We start from the raw sequence: 24,223 nt of genomic DNA on the forward strand, positions 1-24,223 counted from the left end.
ACTAGAATATTTAGACTTTCCAAGATACAGTTTATGTCATCCTATCATCAGTAATAACGTCTCAGACGAGAACTGATCTGACATCATATTCTTTAAGTACCAACAGATATTTTCAACTGGTTGGATTACCGAAATATGGTTCCGTTCCCAACCTGTTACCAGACTCTCTCTATGTTAACAAAGGGCTTTTCAAGAGTAAAATCTGTAGAGTAGAGAAAAAAAAGGGGGAAATATATGTATGGGAGTCATAAACTTCACCAACAGGGCAACGTCATGACACCATCAACAATTTGTCAATTCCTGATAGAACATGGTGTGTGGTAAAAAGCAAGACGGAATAATCAATTAAGGACTTACTATTTCTAGATTCAGTCCAATTGTAAAAGGTGATTCTGAGAATGAAAAACCTGTATCAATTGTTCATATACCAACTGATTATGTTGATTTCATCATGGTAAACACCCTGATCCTAAGTTGACCAGGACACTGTCTTGTGTGGCAGAGAACTCTTGCAGTTTGATAAAGGACAGGGACCAAATACCAAAAACACACAACAAAAACACTGTGTTAAATAGGAAACTGCAACCCTGGCACTCATTCAAGATGTCAGTTTGCCCAGGAAGTATGTCTCACCGGGAAGGTGGTGACTGTATGTTGTCATCACCCACTCCACAGAATATGTCACCCCTCCACAGAATGTCAGCCCTCTACAGAATGTCACCCCTCCACAGAATATGCCAACCTGAATTTAAGTGAGGAAGGTCACCTATTAATACTTCATCATCCTTTTACTCCCCACTCCCTATCCTATTCTATCTGTCAGGAGGATAATGATTGAAAGCTGGTATGGAATGGTGAGCATTCTGGCACAAAGTGCCTCAGGCCATCCTGCTTACGGAAAATGAACATTGCTTACTACTTTGTTGTAATATATTGCCGGAATCACCCCTTTTGGGCTTTTCATTGGAATTGCATACAAAACAGCACATTGGCTGGTAAAAAGCACAGTGGTAAAGCTTCCTAGCTAGATGTTCCCACTTCCCTCCCTTGTTTGGTTAACCTGTCTACGATACTGGTTCCCAATTGGGAATCAACCCTCCCACGTTCAGCTGAAACGGTGGCCCATGGAACGCAAAAATATTCTTAAAAATATTTAACCTAGTCCAATAGCTCAAATGAAAGATAAACACCTTGTTCATCTAGCCAGCAAGTCAGATTTCTAAAATGTTTTACGGCGAAAACATAGCACATATATATGTAAAACCACCACCAGACACAGCTCATTTCAATAGCCAAAACATGCAATCAACAAACGCAGGATTAAAAAATAAATCGCTCACTAACCTTTTGAAAATCTTCATCAGATGACAGTAATATGACATATTACACAGTACATATTTTTTTTTTTCAATAATATGCCATTTATATCCATAAATGTCCATTTACAGTGAGTTCAGCTTCAGAAATTACTCAAAAATGCCCGCAGGAAATCTATGTAGCGCGGCAAGATAACGTAAATAGACATCATAAACTTTGACTAAATATACATGTTCTACATATAGTTAGAAAGATACACTGCTTCTTTATGCAACCGCTGTGTTAGATTTATTTTTAACGTTACAGAAATCGCACACTATTCCATATGCTGAGACAGCGCTCAGTTCCAAGCTACATTTCCACGTAATGTTGGAGTCAACAGAAACACAGATTTAAGCATAAATATTCCCTTACCTTCGATGGTCTTCGTTCAGAATGTTCTGGAAGGCTTCATACTTACCCAATACATCGTTTGGTTTCAAGTCTTGCGTCTTTGTATTAGCTACTGCTAATAACATCAGCTGAAATGCACCCAAAACGTCCTCTGGTCCGGAAAAGTTGCGCATCAAAACTTCAAAATTACATATTATATGTCGACTAAACAGGTCAAACTAAGTGCAGAAGCAAGCTTTATGATGTTTTAGACACGCAAAACATCAATTCAATCGGCCATCGTCTGCTCTTCTCTTGAGTGCTGGAACAAAGGAATGGCTGGGACCAATTCGCGCCCATACGCACAGCCTATTCTCTCGTGGCACGCACTAATTTCACTCCCATAGGGTCAATTCTCGCGGGATTTGAACGATTCAAAATGAAAGAGGACATCTAGCGGAAGAGATAGAAAGTGTCCCCAGAATCATAACTGGTTGGGAAGGGTGGGGGCCATGACGTCAAAGTTGCTCCAACTTTCATGGCCACAAAAACTAGTTTGGAAGAATGCCTGCCCTGTGAGTTCTGCTATACTTACAGACATAATTCCAACGGTTTTAGAATCTTTAGAGTGTTTTCTATCCAATAATATTTTTTATTTGCATATATTAGCAATTTTTGACAGATTTTTTTTCCAGTTTACTAGGGGTACCCAATCTCTCCAAAGGGGGCGTATGTCTGCCATATCCTTAACAGGTTTTAACATTGAAAAGTTGTGCTGCTGATCATTTGCACAGACTTTAAACTTTCTCATCTCTGGTCGTAAAGTGTCAAATATCAATGTCAAATTGCTTCCTCAGTTTCTCCTTCAGTTTCCTCCTTCCATTAATAGTTGTAACCATCGTAGGAGCATTGTTAAATCTCAGAGCTGTTTTGCAAAACCAAAATTACTAAAGTTGCCTCGGGCCATTCATAAAATGTGCGTCGTTAGATGCTTTTTTCCCCTTCCCCACCACTTTCTTCACAGAATATCTCCGCTAAACTTACAATCAAGATGTTTATCTCTCTGACTGTGACCAAACAATAACTTCAGAAAAAAAGTCTTTGCAATTGTTACAAACAAGTAAAGGATTCAAATTCAATCTGAGATGACTGCATTAAGGTCAAATAGGCTAGATGTATGTACATTTATTTTATCATATTGAAATAAATATAATCAATCAATCAATTGAATTCTATTTTGCCAATAGGCTACTGTCTCTAAATTTTTGCCTCAATAAATGTAATAATGTTTAGTCACCATGTTTGGTAATCATGTTGTTAATCTGTGATTTAATGCATAATAAGCCGCCTCAATATTTGCAGTCACCGTTGGTAATATCGCTCTAGGAGCTGATTCGTCATGACTATTGTGGAGTGATTATAATGTTATGATAAGATTTGAATGGAGAGTGCTGATCCAAGGGCATCGCTGCTTTTCTTTTGATCCTATTGGTATCAACACATGGTCTAACGACATACTTAGCGAACGTTTTCTCTGTGTGGTATTTTGGGAAATCCACATTACTTCAGTCATTTTAGGAATGATGCATCGTTAAAACACTTGTGAGGCCCCGTTTACATCGTGATGCATTTCATTACGCCGTGGGTCATCTTCACTGAGTCTTGCCCTATTACTGAATGGATAAGTGTAGTATTTGTAATGCAAGATGGAGGACAGCCTGTCTCTCGTCAGAAAGCGCATTTTATTTGGGGAGATTTGAAATTTTTAATCAAGACAGAATAAATATATTGTTTCAGGTGATAATAAAACATGTTTTGTTTAGTTACGTTTTTATCAACTTGTTTTTCTAACTTTATAGCACATCAAGCTAGTTTGCACTGCAGAGTAACTCGCTAGCTAACTAAAAGCTGTGCAAGGTTGATGATACCATTGTAGCTAGCAACCTCCACCTAATAATTATCATCAAAAATAATCGTTATTACCATCACAATAAACTTAAATGGGAGGCAACAGTCATAAAATATAATTGGCTTAACAGCAATTGTGTATTATTTAACATTACTATTAAAATACTAATTGTTTACAAGTTGTTTGCTATCCCATAAAGGGATCATTGGAAACCAAATATTTTCATCTTCTTCTGTGCTTTGGTAACTTCCTGTTCTTCGACAGACTCTGGCTGGACTGAGACGACCTTCTGTCTCGCAATGGAGCCTTCAACTGCAAGGTGGTGTTGCGTTTCCCTTATGGACGTCCCCATTAAAATGCATGACATCCCGTACAACGTAACAGAGTGCTTTTGGGTAATGTGAATGAGCCTTAAGCCTAAATTCCATCGCTTTTGGGAAATGCAGGTGAACATAACTTAACTTAAAGCCCTTTTGCAACTGGTAACCATGGATTTTCAAGTAAGGCTAAAATATATTTGAACCACACAAGATGGCTTGTTTGAATATGTATCAAGTTGACTTTTGACTCTGCATACACTGTGCTATTGATTCAATGAATCCGAACTTGCATCACTACAGCTTAAGTAGTTGTTGTTTTCTCGTACTCCAAAAATAGCTGTTTATCAATTTTTAACAAATAATTCCAGGGTGGTACAGTTTGGTTGTAACTGTGATGCACACAAAATGTATGGTCACATTTGTGTTTATGTATTGTTCTTTGTATTGGGAAGAATGTTTTTACTGAAATGTCAGTACTACAAGGTTTCGCCAGCCTAGTGGGGCAGCAGGGTAGCCTAGTGGTTAGAGTGTTGGACTAGTAACCGGAAGGTTGCAAGTTCAAACCCCCAAGCTGACAAAGTACAAATCTGTCATTCTGCCCCTGAACAGGCAGTTAGCACTGTTCCTAGGCCGTCATTGAAAATAAGAATTTGGTCTTAATTAACTGACTTGCCTAGTTAATTAAATAAAGGTAAAAATAAAAAAAATGCTACTGTTGTTCAGTAGGGGGCAGTGGGACATGTTTGCTTTTCACTGAGACTATATGTTCTCATAATTGAGAGAACCTTTGACGTTCTCCTATTTCATAATTTATCCTGTGTCAGTAAAGTGCAAAAATACACTGAATACCACAACGTAGTAATTAACTTCGTACTAGACAGAAAACGCATGTCGAGTGTAAAATGATGACCAATGATGGTGGTGCATTCCTTTGATCTAGAAAAAAACGAATGGTTAACTCCTGAACATTTCTATTTTTGAAAATGACACTCCTGACAATAAGGGAAACCCCTAGGATTTTCAAGAATTTAATGTTGTAACTGATGTTTAAGAACTTTGTAATTGTTGTACTGAAAAAGAAAAGCGTTTAGCTTTTGGAAAGCTCCAGTTAGCTGTTTGCTAGCTCTGGTCAGTTGGTTGCTAGCCTCGGTTAGCGCTGTGCTAGTTTGTTCAGTCATTTTCCAATAATTAGCATTAATGCCAGTTGCAATAGTCTTTCTATTAGCCCTTCTTACACAGGGTCAATGTATTTTGAGCATGGGTATGAAGTAACTTCTAATGAGTTATACTAGTTTTAATAGGCTTTCTTGTTTTAGAGTTTCCTATTGGACTATAGTGGGCAACGGTCAACTACATAATTATAACCTAAACAGGTTAATTAAAGTTAAGAGTAAATGTGTTTCAGGTATAAATGTAAAGAATTTTAGGATGTGAATTGGAAAGATGTATATAATATAATAATATGTCAGGGATTTATGAGACAAATTATTACATACACTGAAATACAATGAAAAGACAGAAAATGACGATTTGCACTTGAGAGAATGTTGAATAATATAATTGAGAGAACCTTTGAAAGAGAAGCCACTTTATCCTATTTCATCATTTATTCTGTGTTACATGAACCTTTAGCTGCTGCACCAGTCCCAAAACTGGGATCTGTAACATAACCCATGTCTTTTTAGTGATTGAGTGATGTTCTCTTCCTTGCACACCCTGCCATTTCTATGCCTTATTTTGCCTTCCTGACAGATGCAACCAAAAACTTTTGTATAACTTTCTATGCTAGGATAGTTTCTGGCCGTCGGTGTTTGAACAATATAAATTAAGACCAAGAGTGTGCTATGTCAAATAACAAATGTTAGGTGCCTTACTTCTTCCTAAGAAACTCTATCTACACTTTTAATGTGGACTTTCATTTGGCTATGGGTGATGGTGAGGGAGGAAGGAGAAGAGCGGCTGAAGGGTGAGAAGGAGGGTGGGTTATGAACTAAGCTTGATGAAAAAGATTATTCCACATAATTTCCCACTCTTTGTCATTGGGGACATTGTCACAGTCAGTGAAGTTCTGTCTTGCAGTGGGCCTGGGCAAACATTGTAAAGCATGCCAATATTCTGCGGAGGGGGAATTAATTTATCCCAAAAGTACACACATCTCATCTCCTGTGGGTGGGGGCCTGTTCCATATGCATGGTGCAAGATGCCAAAGTTCTGCGGCATCTGTGGTGTTGTCAGCACCTTTCATTGTGCCCGTGTCCTTGCTAATACTGTAGCGCTAAATCATTCCCTGTTTAAATGACCCCCTTACTCCCAGACACACACCCCAGAGAGATGCATTAGTCTTGTTTGAGTCTGTCATTGTGGAGCGAGTGCATTAGTGGGAGACGTAATTACAGAATTTGATTGTGGGTCCACTCCTTTGCCACGTTGTGAAGGCGTGTCGAGATGGGGGCTGAGGTTATTAGCCCCCTTCGTTGCTGCGTTGGAGAATGGAGACGAGTGGAGGCTCAGTGTAGGCGGAGGGAAAACTAATGTGGGTGGTCTTGTTCGTAAGAAAACAGAGGTAATCCATGAAGGCTCTGTCAATTTTATTTTATTTTATTCTCTCTCCCCTTCTTTCTCTTTCCTATTTCTCCCTCTTGCCCTTTGCCCCAGTCCCTTGGTGAAAATAAATGGCCTTTGCTGCAGTCATATCAGACCTCACTTCATGGGCCAATGAACCATGCATTCCCTCCAGCATTCTGGCAAAAGCTAGTGTCAATGGACAATGTAGTATTCCCAGTTGCACTTTGGCTGGTGTTCATGCCAATGGACCATGCGCTCCCTCGCAGCGTTTGTGCTAAATCTGATGTCTAATCTCCTTTGGGAAGGCCTATAGATGCATACAAATGGCCTGTGAGTTATCTAGGCCGACAAAATATACAACAGCATATTCTCTAATAGCACATTTCCCAATGTCTGTATTGGGCTTGACTAATATTTCATAATCACAGATGTACTCAAACATCTTCCTGAGCAGATTGAACTCTGTTTCCGTCCAATATCAACAGATTTGATGGACCTTGACATAGACAATAGAAGGTTTTAGAACGCTACAGTTTCCTGGACATAGATTCAATCAATCAAACAGCAAGCAATGCAGATGTAGAAGCATGGTGGCTAAGTATTCGGCCCCCTTGAACTTTGCGACCTTTTGCCACATTTCAGGCTTCAAACATAAAGATATAAAACTGTATTTTTTGTGAAGAATCAACAACAAGTGGGACACAATCATGAAGTAGAACGACATTTATTGGATATTTCAAACTTTTTTAACAAATCAAAAACTGAAAAATTGGGCGTGCAAAATTATTCAGCCCCCTTAAGTTAATACTTTGTAGCGCCACATTTTGCTGCGATTACAGCTGTAAGTCCGTTGGGGTATGTCTCTATCAGTTTTGCACATCGAGAGACTGACATTTTTCCCCATTCCTCCTTGCAAAACAGCTCGAGCTCAGTGAGGTTGGATGGAGAGCATTTGTGAACAGCAGTTTTCAGGTCTTTCCACAGATTCTCGATTGGATTCAGGTCTGGACTTTGACTTGGCCATTCTAACACCTGGATATGTTTATTTTTTAACCATTCCATTGTAGATTTTGCTTTATGTTTTGGATCATTGTCTTGTTGGAAGACAAATCTCCGTCCCAGTCTCAGGTCTTTTGCAGACTCCATCAGGTTTTCTTCCAGAATGGTCCTGTATTTGGCTCCATCCATCTTCCCATCAATTTTAACCATCTTCCCTGTCCCTGCTGAAGAAAAGCAGGCCCAAACCATGATGCTGCCACCACCATGTTTGACAGTGGGGATGGTGTGTTCAGTGTGATGAGCTGTGTTACTTTTACGCCAAACATAACGTTTTGCATTGTTGCCAAAAAGTTCAATTTTCGTTTCATCTGACCAGAGCACCTTCTTCCACATGTTTGGTGTGTCTCCCAGGTGGCTTGTGGCAAACTTTAAACAACACTTTTTATGGATATCTTTAAGAAAAGGCTTTCTTCTTGCCACTCTTCCATAAAGGCCAGATTTGTGCAATATACGACTGATTGTTGTCCTATGGACAGAGTCTCCCACCTCAGCTGTAGATCTCTGCAGTTCATCCAGAGTGATCATGGGCCTCTTGGCTGCATCTCTGATCAGTCTTCTCCTTGTATGAGCTGAAAGTTTAGAGGGACGGCCAGGTCTTGGTAGATTTGCAGTGGTCTGATACTCCTTCCATTTCAATATTATCGCTTGCACAGTGCTCCTTGGGATGTTTAAAGCTTGGGAAATATTTTTGTATCCAAATCCGGCTTTTAACTTCTTCACAACAGTATCTCGGACCTGCCTGGTGTGTTCCTTGTTCTTCATGATGCTCTCTGCGCTTTTAACGGACCTCTGAGACTATCACAGTGCAGGTGCATTTATACGGAGACTTGATTACACACAGGTGGATGGTATTTATCATCATTAGTCATTTAGGTCAACATTGGATCATTCAGAGATCCTCACTGAACTTCTGGAGAGAGTTTGCTGCACTGAAAGTAAAGGGGCTGAATAATTTTGCACGCCCAATTTTTCAGTTTTTGATTTGTTAAAAAAGTTTGAAATATCCAATAAATGTCGTTCCACTTCATGATTGTGTCCCACTTGTTGTTGAGTCTTCACAAAAAAATACAGTTTTATATCTTTATGTTTGAAGCCTGAAATGTGGCAAAAGGTCGCAAAGTTCAAGGGGGGCGAATACTTTCGCAAGGCACTGTATGAAAAACTCCCTAGAAAGGCAGGAACCTAGGAAGAAACCTAGGCAGGATCTTCTGGCTGTGATGGGTGGAGATTATGAAAGTACATGGCCGTTAAGGCCAGATTGTTCTTCAAGCTTTTCAAACTTTCAGACATGACCTGCAGGGTCAAATAATTATCACAGTGGTTGTAGAGGATGCAACAGGTCAGTACCTCAGGAGTAAATGTCAGTTGGCTTTTCATATCAGAGCATTCAGACGTCGAGACAGCAGGTGCGGTAGAGAGAGAGTTGAAAACAGCAGGTCCGGGACAAGGTAGCCCGTCCGGTGAACAGGTCAGGGTTCCATAGCCACAGGCAGAACAGTTGAAACTGGAGCAGCAGCAAAACCATGTGGACAGGGGACAGCCAGGAGCCCTCAGGCCAGGTAGTCCTGAGGCATGGTCCGAGGGCTCAGGTCCTCCGGGAGGGGAAGGAGAGATAATTAAAGGGAGCATACTTAAATTCATACAGGACACCAGATAAGATAGAAGAATAACACCAGATATAACAGACTGACTCTATCCCCCCGGTACGTAAAACATTGCAGCATCGATAAAAGACAGTACTGTGCAGCCGTCCTCATCGACCTGGCCAAGGCTTTCGACTCTGTCAATCACCATATTCTTATCGGCAGACTCAGTAGCCTCGGTTTTTCTAATGACTGCCTTGCCTGGTTCACCAACTACTTTGCAGACAGAGTTCAGTGTGTCAAATTGGAGGGCATGTTGTCCGGTCCTCTGGCAGTCTCTATGGGGGTGCCACAGGGTTCAATACTCGGGCCGACTCTTTTCTCTGTATATATCAATGATGTTGCTCTTGCTGCGGGCGATTCCCTGATCCACCTCCACGCAGACGACACCATTCTGTATACTTCCGGCCCTTCCTTGGAATCTGTGCTATCTAACCTCCAAACGAGCTTCAACGCCATACAACACTCCTTCCGTGGCCTCCAACTGCTCTTAAACGCTAGTAAAACCAAATGCATGCTTTTCAACCGTTCGCTGCCTGCACCCGCACGCCCGACTAGCATCACCACCCTGGTTCCGACCTAGAATATGTGGACATCTATAAGTACCTAGGTGTCTGGCTAGACTGTAAACTCTCCACTCCAGACTCATATCAAACATATCCAATCTAAAATCAAATCTAGAGTCGGCTTTCTATTCCGCAACAAAGCCTCCTTCACTCACGCCGCCAAACTTACCCTAGTAAAACTGACTATCCTACCGATCCTCGACTTCGGCGATGTCATCTACAAAATAGCTTCCAATACTCCACTCAGCAAACTGGATGCAGTTTATCACAGTGCCATCCGTTTTGTTACTAAAGCACCTTATACCACCCACCACTGCGACCTGTATGATCTAGTCGGCTGGCCCTCGCTACATATTCGTCGCCAGACCCACTGGCTCCAGGTCATCTACAAGTCCATGCTAGGTCAAGCTCCGCCTTATCTCAGTTCACTGGTCACGATGGCAACACCCACCCGTAGCACGCGCTCCAGCAGGTGTATCTCACTGATCATCCCTAAAGCCAACACCTCATTTGGCCGCCTTTCGTTCCAGTTCTCTGCTGCCTGTGACTGGAACGGATTGCAAAAATCGCTGAAGTTGGAGACTTTTATCTCCCTCACCAACTTCAAACATCTGCTATCTGAGCAGCTAACCGATCGCTGCAGCTGTACATAGTCTATCGGTAAATAGCCCACCCAATTTACCTACCTCATCCCCATACTGTTTATATTTATTTACTTTTATGCTCTTTTGCACACCAGTATCTCTACCTGTACATGACCATCTGATCATTTATCACTCCAGTGTTAATCTGCAAAATTTTAATTATTCGCCTACCTCCTCATTCCTTTTGCACACAATGTATATGGACTCTCTTTTTTTCTACTGTGTTATTGACTTGTTAATTGTTTACTCCATGTGTAACTCTGTGTTGTCTGTTCACACTGCTATGCTTTATCTTGGCCAGGTCGCAGTTGTAAATGAGAACTTGTTCTCAACTAGCCTACCTGGTTAAATAAAGATGAAATAAAAAAAAATATTAAAAAAATAGATACCTGACAGCTGTGATTTTAGCATGTAAATCTTGGTGCTGCAAAAAATAATAATTGTGGGATGCATGCCAGCAAAGCCACTACACAACACTAAACAATACATTAATTGCACTATAATGGTGACAAACGGTACCCACAAAATGTTAGGGCCTACATAGGTCCCAACGGCAGTCCCAACTGTAACGTTCGTCGTAGGTGTAAGAAGAAGGGGACCAATGTGTAGCGTGGTAATAAAGTAATTGAACACTGAAACAAAAAAAACGACAAACACTGAAAAGAAAATAATCACCCACACCACACAGGTGTGAAAAGGCTACCTAAGTATGATTCTCAATCAGAGACAACTAACGACACCTGCCTCAGATTGAGAACCACACCAGGCCAAACACAAAAACACCACATAGAAAAAGGAACATAGACAACCCACCCAACTCACACCCTGAAAATACTAAAACAAAGACATAACAAAATAACTAAGGTCAGAACGTGACAGTAACTGGACAGGCGGGAGCACCTGTAGGGAGGAGGGGGCTGCGACCGGATAGACCGGACTGTGGAAGGTGGAATAGACCGCACTGGGCTGTGCTGGCGAACCGGGGACACCATGCGTAGGGCTGGTGCCATGTACCCCGGCCCGAGGAGACGCACTGGGGACCAGATGCGCTGAGCCGGATTCATGGCACCTGGCTTGATGCCCACTCTATCCCGGCTGATACGAGGCGCTGCGATATAATGCACCGCCCGCGCACCGGGGAGACCGTGCGCCTTAAGGCATAACACGGTGCCTGCCCGGTCCACCTCTCTCCACGGTAAGCACGGGGAGTTGTCTCAGGTCTCCTACCTGACTTAGCCACACTCCCCGTGTGCCCCTCCCAATACTTTTTGGGGGCTGCCTCTCGTCCCAGCCGCTACTGTGCTGCCCTCTCATACCACCGCCGCTCAGCTTTCGCTGCCTCCAGCTCTGCCTTGGGGCAGCGATATTCCCCAACCTGTGCCCAGGGGCCTTCTCCGTTCAAAATCTCCTCCCATGTCCAGGAGTCTTGAGATTTCTGCCGCTGCCCGTTACCACGCTGCTTGGTCCTTGGTTGGTGGGTGATTCTGTAACGTTAGTCGTAGGTGGAAGAAGAGGAAGAAGAGGGGGACCAATGCACAGCAAGGTAAGTGTCCACATTCTTTAATAAAGTAGTTGAACACTGAAACAAAACAATAAAACGACAAACGAACAGTCCTGTATGGTGCTGAAAAAACACTGAACAGAAAATAATCACCCACACCACACAGGTGGGAAAATGCTACTTAAGTATGATTCTCAATCAGAGACAACTAACGACACCTGCCTCTGATTGAGAACCATACCAGGCCAAACACGAAAACACCACATAGAAAAAGGAACATAGACAACCCACCCAACTCACACTCTGACCATACTAAAACAAAGACATAACTAAAGAACTAAGGTCAGAACGTGACACCAACACCTTAGCACTGCTACACCTGGCTATCAGCGGAGCCTTGTCTAGCAGCGAAACAGTTAATTCAGCTTAATTTACTGCCTTTTAAAAAGCATATCTGATATGGCTGACTTGCTTAAACAAATGTGGTTTCTTCTGACAATTGACAAGCGGATGAGAGACAATCCGTAATTTCGATTAAGACATTAAATAGCGAGCTAGGACGGATGTAGTCAATATAACTATTTGTTCAGCACTTTTGAAATTTTGATAGAATTCAGAACATGTCATTCTTACAGTGTTCTCCCTGTACACCAAGTCAGAACCGTAGGAAAAAATAAAGGGAGGCATATAAAGCAGAAAATTAAAGCTCTTACAATATTCGATGATTACATTTCTCAAAAACAGGTTAAAGGCTACATGTGCACACCACGTCAGAAAAGTTGGCGGAATTAATTAAAAGGTGAAAATAGACCAAATTGTTAAGGTGAGGGCTACTAACAGCTTACTACACAACATACACAACATACACTTCGTATTACTTTCTTATCTACAGTATACATATATCCTGGCATATTACATGTATTGCATGTATGCAGCAGCACACAATACCTTTTTGGACTCACCTTGTTGTGCTGTGCTCACTTGAACAGGAAGGTGGCGCGGCAGCCCTTCGTGGGCACATTTGGTCATCAAACAGTCATCAAAGTCTGTAATTCTATGGAGTTATGGTGCTTTCAAGACAACTGGGAACTCTGAGAAGAAGAAAAAAGTTTGAATCGTGATGACGTTAGTGATCATCAGGTCGTAGCTCTAGAAAGAGACCCGAGTTCTAAACCCACAATTCCAGGTTTTCCCAGTCATAGCACGTTTTTCCAGAGTTCCCAGTTGTCTTGAACTCACTAAAGTCAGATTTTGCAGTTCCGAGTTAACAGTTGTTTTGAGCGTGGCACAAATCATGCTTAATTGACAGCATGGCCAATGTTGAATGTTTATCATTTTAAACTAGGAAAAGAGACTCTTAATCTTAGTCTTGGCCATGACTAGACACAGCCACTCCACTGAATGATTGCTTTGCATTGCTTGCAGTTAGCCACTGATTCCTCCCAAACCACTCATTGTTGAATTTGCGATTTCCAACTTGTTGTGTAATGTTTATGTCCAATGGCAGATGAGCATCGATACGTTTTATCTATAATTTCTCTTCATTATTTATTTTCATATAACAAGGTTAAAAAAGGATTTGCCAGTAGATTGTCGACCTGATTCATGATGATGACTGCTAGCTAAGATTTTGAAAGTTCAGTATGATGTTGACATGATCAGTCCAATCAAAGCTACTGTAGATATAAAGTGATTGGACATTGTTTTATCTGTGGCCAATGACCTTGAGCCTTCTTGGATGGGCACTTCTAATGTAACTCTATGGCAGCACCCAAGGGGCTAGAATTTTCCACTGATAGTGGATGCTGATTACACCTAGTCCTGGACTAAAATTCCCAATTCAATTAATTTGTTATCTGGACTAGGGTTGTTACGGTGATCGTATTACCAACTCCCCGGCGGTCACGAGTCATGAAGACAGTCAAATTCCACGTGACCGTTAAGTCACTGTAATTAGGCTTTTCCATGCTGCTGATGGTCATTAGTAGCCTACCAAACTTGCTAACTGCCTGGTACTCAGCACTATTGTCCCTCTAATCACTCTGACATCAATGCAAATGTATTTGAAAATCGAATTAAACACTTCATGAGAGCCCATGAGCTCATGTTTGTGTAACATTTCTATAGGCTATTCAATTACGTGAGAAAACAGAGTGATGGCTTCTACTAAAAAGAGGAGGATCCCAACAGCTTTCTATAGACTAGGCCTCAATAGTTACAGCCTTTAGTTTTATCACTAAAATGTCTCCTAGGGAGGATGATGTGTTCGATGCCGAAATAACATAGGGACGAAATCGAGTGATTTGCTTCCCAAAAGTGGGCTTCAACTGGGTACGTCGAGTTACGGTGCTCCGAGATTCATACTTTTAATTTGCGCTTTGTTTTACCCACAATTTTTGCCATTAGGACAAGTTAGAAGAAATATAACTGGCTTAGTGGCGCACGTGATAACACCTTGATTAGGATCTGTTTCCCTGTTTGGCGGTGTTTGAAGGATCTACATTTGTATGTACCATTGCATTGAGCGCAGTCATTACACATGTAGTTTCCATCCGGGAGAGGCACAAATAGATGTTGTGTAGGTGTATTTTGTAGTGGTAAATCATAGAGACAGGTGGATGATAATGGTCCATTCTAAATCAAAACAAATTTCACACATATTGTATATTAGTAGTATATGTAAAGACAAGATTAAATCAAGAAAAAAAATATTAGCCTATCATTTGTGATTTATATATTATCACTTGTCAATGATGCCCAGCGTATGGCAAGAAACAATGCAGACCTTTTTTTGCGACTTTTTCAAATCATAGTCGCACACCTCATGTAGCCTAGTCCATAGGCCTATATGTTTGAGAGGTTAAGGTTTGTATCACAACTAAAGTTGCCAAATAACTTCTTAAAATTAAGCACATTAATCCGCTTTACAACGGGTGTAGAGCTTAACTGGCATACATACGCAGCGCGTGAGTTTGAAGTGTGGGGAAGATCATTTTCACCATAAAAATGCACCTTTAGAATAAAAGCATGACATGCATAATCACATTTGCGGTAAATTTTGATAATGTTTTTTTCCCGCTAATGGAACATTCACGCTTATAACCCATAATGTGAAGAAATAGCCTAATAGTTGATCAACATTTTAAACTAAACGTTCTGATCAGTTTTTTTTTATGCTAGTGATTGTATTCATTTGGGATCTATCGCATCCCACAACTGTCCCAGACTCTGTTTGGAATGTTTATTTATTGCACAGAATAGGTCAGCTTTTGTACTATGGGGAAACGTAAATTGACGTATGCTTTTGCTGTTCGTTAGGCCTACTCATCTTATTGGCCGATTAAAACGTGGATGTGGACAGTTCTTCCAATATCTTCAATATGCGCCTCGGAATTAGATAAGGATGTGCGCATTTGCGTCCCCGATGTGTCTGTTTAAACTTGTAACCTGTGAGAAATACCCTATCACATGAAGGAGATCCATGTGAGGGAGAGGTGCATCAGAGCAAGCAGCATGCAGGGGAGAAGGGAATTATAATTATTGTATTCAGCCCAAGGGCACAACAGCCACTGGCCGCAAAAGGCATGGAATTTTTAAGTGGCATTACGGCCACACAAAGGGGATGCTGCCGGGAAATTCAAGGCATTATCAAATGCTTGTCAAATTGAGAAATTGTGAATGAGAGACTGATGAAGTGTGTACAGCCTACACAAAAAAACTAAGCATAGCTCATGCCATTCATGCAACCTTTTCAAATCATCATTAGAGTCATGTCATACAGCCTTAGAATGTATTAAAAATCAAAACATATAGCCCGACGTTTGTATCACAACTAAAGTTATATACCTCTAAATTGAGCATATATGAGTACCTGTTTCTTTGTCAACCACTCAACACAGAATAGCCCCATGTGTGCAATTGCTCAAATGTTTGGAGAAAATATCCTTTCTATTTTTTCAATTGTATCCTTCCAACTATAAAATACTATAAAATAATGCCACAGAATTCTAAGCAAATCATGTCTGCTAAATGAACTAGTATAGCCCACAGCCATATGGCATAGCCAGATCAGTACCTAACATAAGGACAACTGACTATGCTATTCTGTTCTTCTGAAATAGACTACATTTTCTTCATATCATGTTTCTTTAGACCTGTCAAAAATAAATCATGAATTTATTGTGAAGGTGTACACCATGGATTTATTACACATTTTAAAATGTAGTTCTTCCAAAGGTCTGCATCAGTGGCTTGTAGGCTGTGTGTGGAGCCAGAAGATGCTATTGTAAATGTGTTTAAGTTCATTATCGGTCAATTACCATGAGACTGACAGTTGTCTGTCCGCCACAGACCTAATCTGGACCTATTACACCACAAGTAGTCTACAGAAGTATATTAGACATTTGTTTGGGGCTAAATTATGGGATATTTTACATCATCTGCCACAGGGCCTTAGGCAATTGCCTCGGTTGCCTGCCCTTAAACTGTTGACAGCCCCTCTCTGCACACTCAAGAAATATATGAAGGAGAGACAAGAGGACAAGATGGAAATGCACAGTGGTGAGATATCCTGTAGCTAAAGGTAATGTGTCAGCCTATTAACTATGAAAATATAAAAAAACACCCTATTACTATGCTATTCAAAATCAAATACAAATGTTCTATATTTGTAGGCTAACTGTAAGCCTCCCTGCACAATCAATGAACCAACAGCATCGCCTAGTTCAGTTTTTTTTTACATGCTTTTCTGCAGTGCATAATATGGGGTAGGCTATCTATTGTATAACACCACAATCAGTCGTTATTTTAATACAGGTATTTTTTCGGGCTTAGGCTCATATCAAGTGCATTTAGAAATGATTCAGACCCCTTGACTTTTTCTACATTTTGTTACGTTACAGCCTTATTCTAAAATTGATTAAATTGTTTTTTTTCCGCTCTTCAATCTGCACACAATACCCCATAATCCCAAAGCAAGGTTTTTAGAAATATCACATTTGCCTAAGTATTCAGACCCTTTACTCAGACCTTTGTTTAAGCACTTTTGGCAGTGATTACAGCCTTGAATCTTCTTGGGTATGACGCTACAAGCTTGGCACACCTGTATTTGGGGAGTTTCTCACATTCTTCTCTGCAGATCCTCTCAGGCTGTGTCAGGTCGGATGGGGAGCATTGCTGCACAGCTAATTTCAAATCTCTCCAGAGATTTTCGATCGGGTTCAAGTTCGGGCTCTGGCTGGGCCACTCAAGGACATTCAGAGACTTGTCCCGAAGCCACTTCTGCGTTGTCTTGGCTGTGTGCTTAGGGTCGTTGTCCTGTTGGAAGGTGAAGCTTCACCCCAGTCTAAGGTCCTGAGGTCTGCTTTGGAGCAGGTTTACATCAAGGATCTCTATACTCAGCTCCATTCATCTGTCCCTTGATCCTGACTAGTTTCCCAGTCCCTGCTGCTGAAAAACATCCCCACATCATGATGCTGCTACCACCATGCTTCACCGTAGCAATATTGCCAGGTTTCCCCCAGACGTGAGACTTGGCATTCAGGCCAAAGAGTTCAGTCTTGGTTTCATCAAATCAGATAATCTTGTATCTCATGGTCTGAGAGTCCTTTAGGTGCCTTTTGGCAAACTCCAAGCGGGCTGTCTTGTGCCTTTTTACTGATGAGTGGCTTCCGTATAGACACACTACCAAAAAAACCTGATTGGTGGTGCTGCAGAGATGGTTATCCTTGTGAAAGGTTTTCCCATCTGCACAGATGAACTCTGAAGCTTTGTCAGAGTGACCATCGGGTTCGTGCTCACCTCCCTGACCAAGGCTCTTCTCCCCCAATTGCTCAGTTTGGCTGGGCGGCCAGCTCTAGGAAGTCTTGGTGGTTCCTAACTTCTTCCGTTTAAGAATGATAGAAACCATTGTGTATTTGGGGACCTTAAATGCTACAGAAATGTTTTGGTACCCTTCCCCTGATCTGTGTCTCAATCCTGTCTCAGAGCTCTACGGACAATTTATTCAACCTCATGGCTTGGTTTATGCTCTGACATGCACTGTCAACTGTGGGACCTTAAATTGGCAGGTGTGTGCTTTCCTAATCATGTCCAATCAATTAAATTTACCACAGGTGGACTCCAATCAAGTTCTAGAAACATCTCAAGGATGATCAATGAAAAAAGGATGCACCTGAGCTCAATTTCGAGTATCACAGCAAAGAGTCTGAATACCTATGCAAATAAGGTATTTCTGCTTTTTATTTCTAATAAATTTGGAAAAATGTCTAAATACCTGTTTTTGCTTTGTCATTATGGGGTATTGTGCATAGATTGCTGAGGAAAATATTTATTTAATCAATTTTAGAATAAGGCTGGGGGTCTGAATACTTTCCGAATGCACTGTATAGGCCAATGCGTATGCATAAGCTCTATGTGTATTGGTGTTTTGAATTAATCGGCACTTTAGAAAGCGCTGTCCATTTCGTTGAGTTAGGCTTTAAAAACATCAACCATGTTTTGCACTCAGTTTCAACCTGTTGTTCAAATTCTTTGTTCACATTCATAAATCACAGTGAGGTGTGTTTTAAAAGCATGATACTGCTTTGATAAGTGTTTGATGTCATTTTCGATTGTATTTGCGTTGACGTCAGAGTGGTTAGAGGGACAATAGAGCCCTTAGTACCAGACCATTAGCGACCTGATGGTCATTATCTAATTGGGTACTACCAACGCATGTCCAGAGTGCATAAAAGGAGATTACTGTGATTCAACGGTCGCTTGGAATTAAACTGTGGTCATGACTTATGACTGCCGGTGTGGCTTTTATATGGTCACCACAACAGCCCTATGGCACGCGAATATAATGAACAAACCACTGTTCATGATTCCACTCATTCGAAAAGAGGAAGGCGCAATTAGAACCTCACTCAAATCAAGAATATAAGCGTGCTGTGCTTTGATCAACGCTGGGATAAATATTTACATGTTGAACCATAATTGATTTTATTAATTGTGTACAAAATATATATAAAAATCACATTAGAAAATTAGAAGTGTAGTTACGGCCCTTCCAGGGCAATTTGCTCCCAGGAGCTAGTGACGATGAATGAGTGAGTAAGAGTTTTTCAGCCCCCCCCTTGACAGTATTTTCCAAAAAACACAAAATGAATACAAATTAATTGTTTCAAAGCATAATCATTTTACATTTTTGTGTCTAATCTTCCCCTCGATTGTCTTTGATCTGTAGTCATGCTAAACCAATTGTGAGTCATCTCTGGTCTGAAAAAGATGGTCATGATTGCATTGCATTGCATTTAAACAGTGTCTGGCTGTTTTTGAAGCTCAGGATTTGTATTCAACGAATACTATTCACTATCGATTCATTGCCTTTTGTTTTCCCCTCAATCTAATTTCATCCTTTGGTTCATGTTTGTGAAGTTAGTCTTGATAGACATGACAAAGACGAGACATGGCTAATGTCTTCAAGCCCTAGGAATGATTTGCGGCAAACAATGTTGTATAAAAAACATCTCATCCTTATCGGAACTGAAACAATAATACTAACAGTTGACCCCCGAAAAATGATTGTCTCCGAAACATGACACGGCCATTATTGATCCTCAAAACAAAAATGCCCACTGGGTCCATTAGCATCGAAAGTGTCCAGGGGTCAATAGATTATGATTTATCCTTTTGCTCTTTGCTATATCCCATTTTGTGTTTCCTTGTGTTTTTCATTAGACGCAGTGATAGATTGCTGTGAACTGCTGATCCACTATCTGTACCTGGTCTTGCTGGGTGTCAGTCACCTTGTCTACCGATGGTCCATCCGGAGAGTCCAGAAGTCTATACACTTTCTATGGCCTGTGGTGAGTTTAGATATGGTAAGATTAATGTTTGATTAATGTCTGTGTGGTAGTCTGATGACCTAGGGAGATGTCTGCAACACCTGTTATGGCCCTATTATATTTAAAGCAGAGCAGAAGTATGCCTGGGGCTGGAGTCCCAAGAGATACAATGCGGGTACTCTCTCCAAGTTAGGGAAAGAAGGAATAAACGGGGATACATTTTTACATTGTTCATTCAGATAATGGACAGTTTTTTACTCTTAGAATGTGTGTCCACACACGTGTTATATATCATATTTGAATAAGATGTATTTTAATATTGTCACGTTCTTTCAAAATCGAACCCAGAAGCAGACCAGGACAAGGAGAGTAGGAAGAAGGTGAGTATTTATTTACAAGTGAATGGGTAGATATATCCAGGTGGCGTAGCGGGCAGCGGTGGTGAGTTGATGGGAGTAAATAGGTAGATCCAATGGGGTAGCGGAATCCTCCGACGACCAGGCGGGAATGGGGTAAATGATCCGGGTGAGTAACTGAAGACAGAACAAACGGCGGTAAGTTTAAGGCAAGCAATACGTAAAAAACAACAAAACAAATTCTATCCAACTTGAGGCTGATACTATGGCACAACATACTGTTCATGGCTAACGATCCGGCAGGGAATGGATGTCAGGTCCGGGCTTATGAAGAGGAGAGATGATGATCAGGACCAGGTGTGCAGATAGCTGATGGGATACAGGTGCGGGTAATCAGAAACCCCAACTGGCTACATTGCCCGGCAACCAGACAGGGTGCGTTCCAGGACGCCGGAAAAAACACTCCAGGACAGAACATAGGCAAAAAACAGACTCAGGAAACGGGATTCGTGACAAATATGTCTCTTGATTTAACATGTATGATGAATTAAGCTAGGGGTCTGTAATTCCAGTTATCCATGGCTTCAGTTTCTGTTGGTTTTCCCTTCTCCTTGCTACGTAATTGATCATTTTATTTCACTGATTGGACAGAAAATCTACTCATTAAATTTCCCACATTATATCAGTCATTCTCTAAAGGAAACTACAGAATGATACATTGCTGTTCACTGAGAGTGGATTTCTGTGCCCCTGTATTAGACAATAGCAGAAAGTAAGCATTAACTAACTTATGGTAAAAAATGATCAAATGGGACAGAGGAACCCAATGATAAGTGATAACACGTGACGTATCCAACTCTCCAGATAACAGCAGCCATTATATACACTACCGTTCAAAAGTTTGTGGTCACTTAGAAATGTCCTTGTTTTTGAAAGAAAATCACATTTTTTGTCCATTAAAATAACATAAAATTCATCAGAAATACATTGTAGACATCGTTAATGGTGTAAATGACTATTGTAGCTGGAAACGGCTTATTTTTTTGTGTGGAATATCTACATAGGCGTACAGAGGTCCATTATCAGCAACCATCATTCCTGTGTTCAAATGGCACGTTGTGTTAGCTAACCCAAGTTTATAATTTTAAAGGCTAATTAATCATTAGAAACCCCTTTTGCAATTATGTTAGCACAGCTGAAAACTGTTGTTCTGATTAAAGAAGCAATACAACTGGCCTTCTTTAGACTATTTGCGTATCTGGAGCATCAGCATTTGTGGGTTCGATTACAGGCTCAAAATGGCCAGAAACAAAGAACTTTGTTCTGAAACTCCTCAGTCTATTCTTGTTCTGAGAAATGAAGGCTATTCATTGCAAGAAAATGCCAAGAAACTGAAGATCTCGTACAACGATGTGTACTACCGGCTTTAACCAGAGTAGAAAATGGGAGGCCCAACTCAGCAAGAGGACAAGCACATGAGTGTTATTTCAGTTTTTATTTTTAAAACACTTGAAAACATTTTTTAAACCTGTTTTCTCTTCGTCATTATGGGGTATTGTGTGTAGATTGATGAGGAATTTTTTTTATTTAATCAGTTTTAGAATAAGGTTGTAACGTAACAAAATGTGGAAAAAGTCAAGGGGTCTGAATACTTTCCGAATGCACTGTATTACGTGGTTATAAGAGCAATGAAATTAATGGTGACCATGAAGGTACCTCTAATGAATACAAGTTGGGAAAAGAAGGAATAAACGGGGATAAATGTTCACGTTGTTCTTTCAGATAATGGACAGTTTTTTACTTGTCCACACACGTGTTATGTATCTTATTTGAATAAGATGTAATTTAATATGTCTCTTGATAGGGTTCTCCTATCTTGGAATAAATCAAATTTGACGTCATTGTATGTGGAATTGGCAATAGTAATAGTCTTTGAAAACAATAAATCATGTAACTTCAGAAAGTGCTAATATGATCACAGTGAATAAAATACTTTCAGCAGTTTCAATGTCATTCCCACAAAATGTACAGTCAATGGAAGGATCAATATAATTTAGAGTTTTAAGAAGTTTCTATTTGGCCTTGGATTGTGTCATGACGTGGCCCTTTCTGGGTATAGATTGTGGCTCCCCCCTCTCTCAATCTCTCCTACACCCAGGTTCTGTTATCTCAGGTTGTAAATTCCTGGCGGAGACTCTCTCTCCCTTTTCACGCAGAGAGACCACAGACTGAACAAAGGATTTCACGTGGCCGAACTCCTAAATCCCCAAAATGAGAAAATAAAACAATATGTCCACTTGTGGGAATGGTCCGTGGACACTTATGACGAGTGCGTTTCATTTGGTGACCTAGCAAAGTACAGGAAACACACATAACTATATCTTTGAATGTGTACATTTCTCAATTATGGTGTTTGCATTTAATTATTGTATCAAATGAATTAGTAAAGATGAATCTATTTGGGAAATTATGTAATGTGATGTTAAACCTTTAATGTGAGAGAATTGTATTCCCTTTAAAGTTTAACTATGTCGTTGGCCTGCTCCCGTGAGCACAGACATCATCAGGCGTCATAGAAACACCTTTTCTACTGTTACGAATAAAAGCCCCTAAAAAGAAAATCCTATTCATACTGAGCAAACCCACAAAGTGAGCTGTGATTGTGAATAGTATAGACCACAAATACCTCAGTGTAAGCTGGGGTGGCACAGGTTTGAGTACCAAGACTAAGCAAATCTACATAGTGAGCTGTGATTGCGAATAGTTATTGAATTCCTAACCATACCACGTGGAGCATTTGCTACACGGCTGGAAGTGGTTCAACTCTGAGACTATCAATCCCTACAGAATAAGAGCAAATCTTAGATACTAATTACTAGTCTGCAGCTAGAAATTATGTAAACCTGGGACGAGAATACAGACAACAGCCGAAACATCTATTCTATGAGAACATTTCTGATTGGTTCTCTGAAGTAACCATTCTAATCATTAAAGACTTTGATCTTCAGGGAAACAGGAAGAGAGAGAGACTCGGATGAACTCTCGAGCAGACGGACCGGATTCCAACAGAGAAGATCACAACGACACATGGGCATAAGTATATATTGATTGCATTTATTCCCGAATGAGTGAGCGTTCATGTGCAAAGGATTAGCATTTGAATTAATACAATTATCAACTGTGTGTAGTGATCCCTTTTGTCTTTCCCCCTTCTTTCTCAGTCCACACCTACTTCCCTTTGTCCACCAAGCCATCATATCAGCTTAGCCCACTAGGGAATCTTCCCTATCCTTGTTAGTAACCAATATCTACTGTTTATTTGTTTATGCATTTCTGTGATTATTTAGTTGGTTAGTAAATAAATGATTAAGATAATTGGCAATTGGATGATTTGTAGTAAAGGCTGGGTTCGTGCAGATAACCAACAATTTACGACGTTTGGAAGGAGACTGTCGTGAGGTAAAGAATAATTAATTAATAGAAACTAATTGATCAGATATTAAAATAGCTGAAGAGTTATATTCTGAAAAGTATAACTTTGTAATCTGAAGATTTCCCGTGGTGCCTCAACTTCCTAGTTGATAAAATTTACATGGTTAGTTTAATCACGCAATAATAATTACAGAGATTTGATAAAATAACAGTCTTCACCTTTGATGATGCCAAAGACGCAACAATTGTATAGGGAAAGAAACCTATTCTGTTCTTATTTTCTTGGTTATAGATACATAAAACATGTGATGGATATACACTAATTCCTTTTTAACTGTTCTGGGAAAACATTTTTGGAACTAAGTTTTCTGACATGTATATTGTTACACTTCTTATCCTGTAAATAACAACCATCTACAGTATGTATGAAAATGGTTCTACCTGGAACCAAAAAGTGGTCTTCAAAGGGTTCTCCTATGGGGACAGCTGAAGAACCCTTTAAGGTTCTACATAGCACTTTGTTGTCTGTAGACAAACTTTCCATTTTTGTCAGTACAATTCTTCTAAATATCAAATAAAATGTTATTGGTCACATGCGCAACAGGTGTAGACTTTATTGCCCACATGAAGCCATACACACTGTCTGCCATCTGCCCGGTACAGTTGAAACCGGGATTCACCCGTGAAGCGCACACTTCTCCAGCGTGCCA

At 40.5% G+C, this 24,223-nt stretch overlaps 1 long non-coding RNA gene across 1 annotated transcript in view; it reads left to right on the plus strand.

The window, feature by feature from the left end:
• Window positions 1-22,092, plus strand: part of LOC149981677 (uncharacterized) — a 31,806-nt gene extending 9,714 nt beyond the window's left edge. Inside the window, exon 3 of the long non-coding RNA XR_016482412.1 lies at window positions 19,619-22,092. This is a non-coding gene — a long non-coding RNA (uncharacterized LOC149981677). The remainder of the gene's footprint in view (window positions 1-19,618) is intronic.
• Window positions 22,093-24,223: the final 2,131 nt, after the last annotated feature.

This window comes from Oncorhynchus mykiss, chromosome 8, assembly GCF_057628025.1.
Source record: "Oncorhynchus mykiss isolate SJ-2025 chromosome 8, ASM5762802v1, whole genome shotgun sequence".
NCBI lineage: Eukaryota > Metazoa > Chordata > Actinopteri > Salmoniformes > Salmonidae > Oncorhynchus > Oncorhynchus mykiss.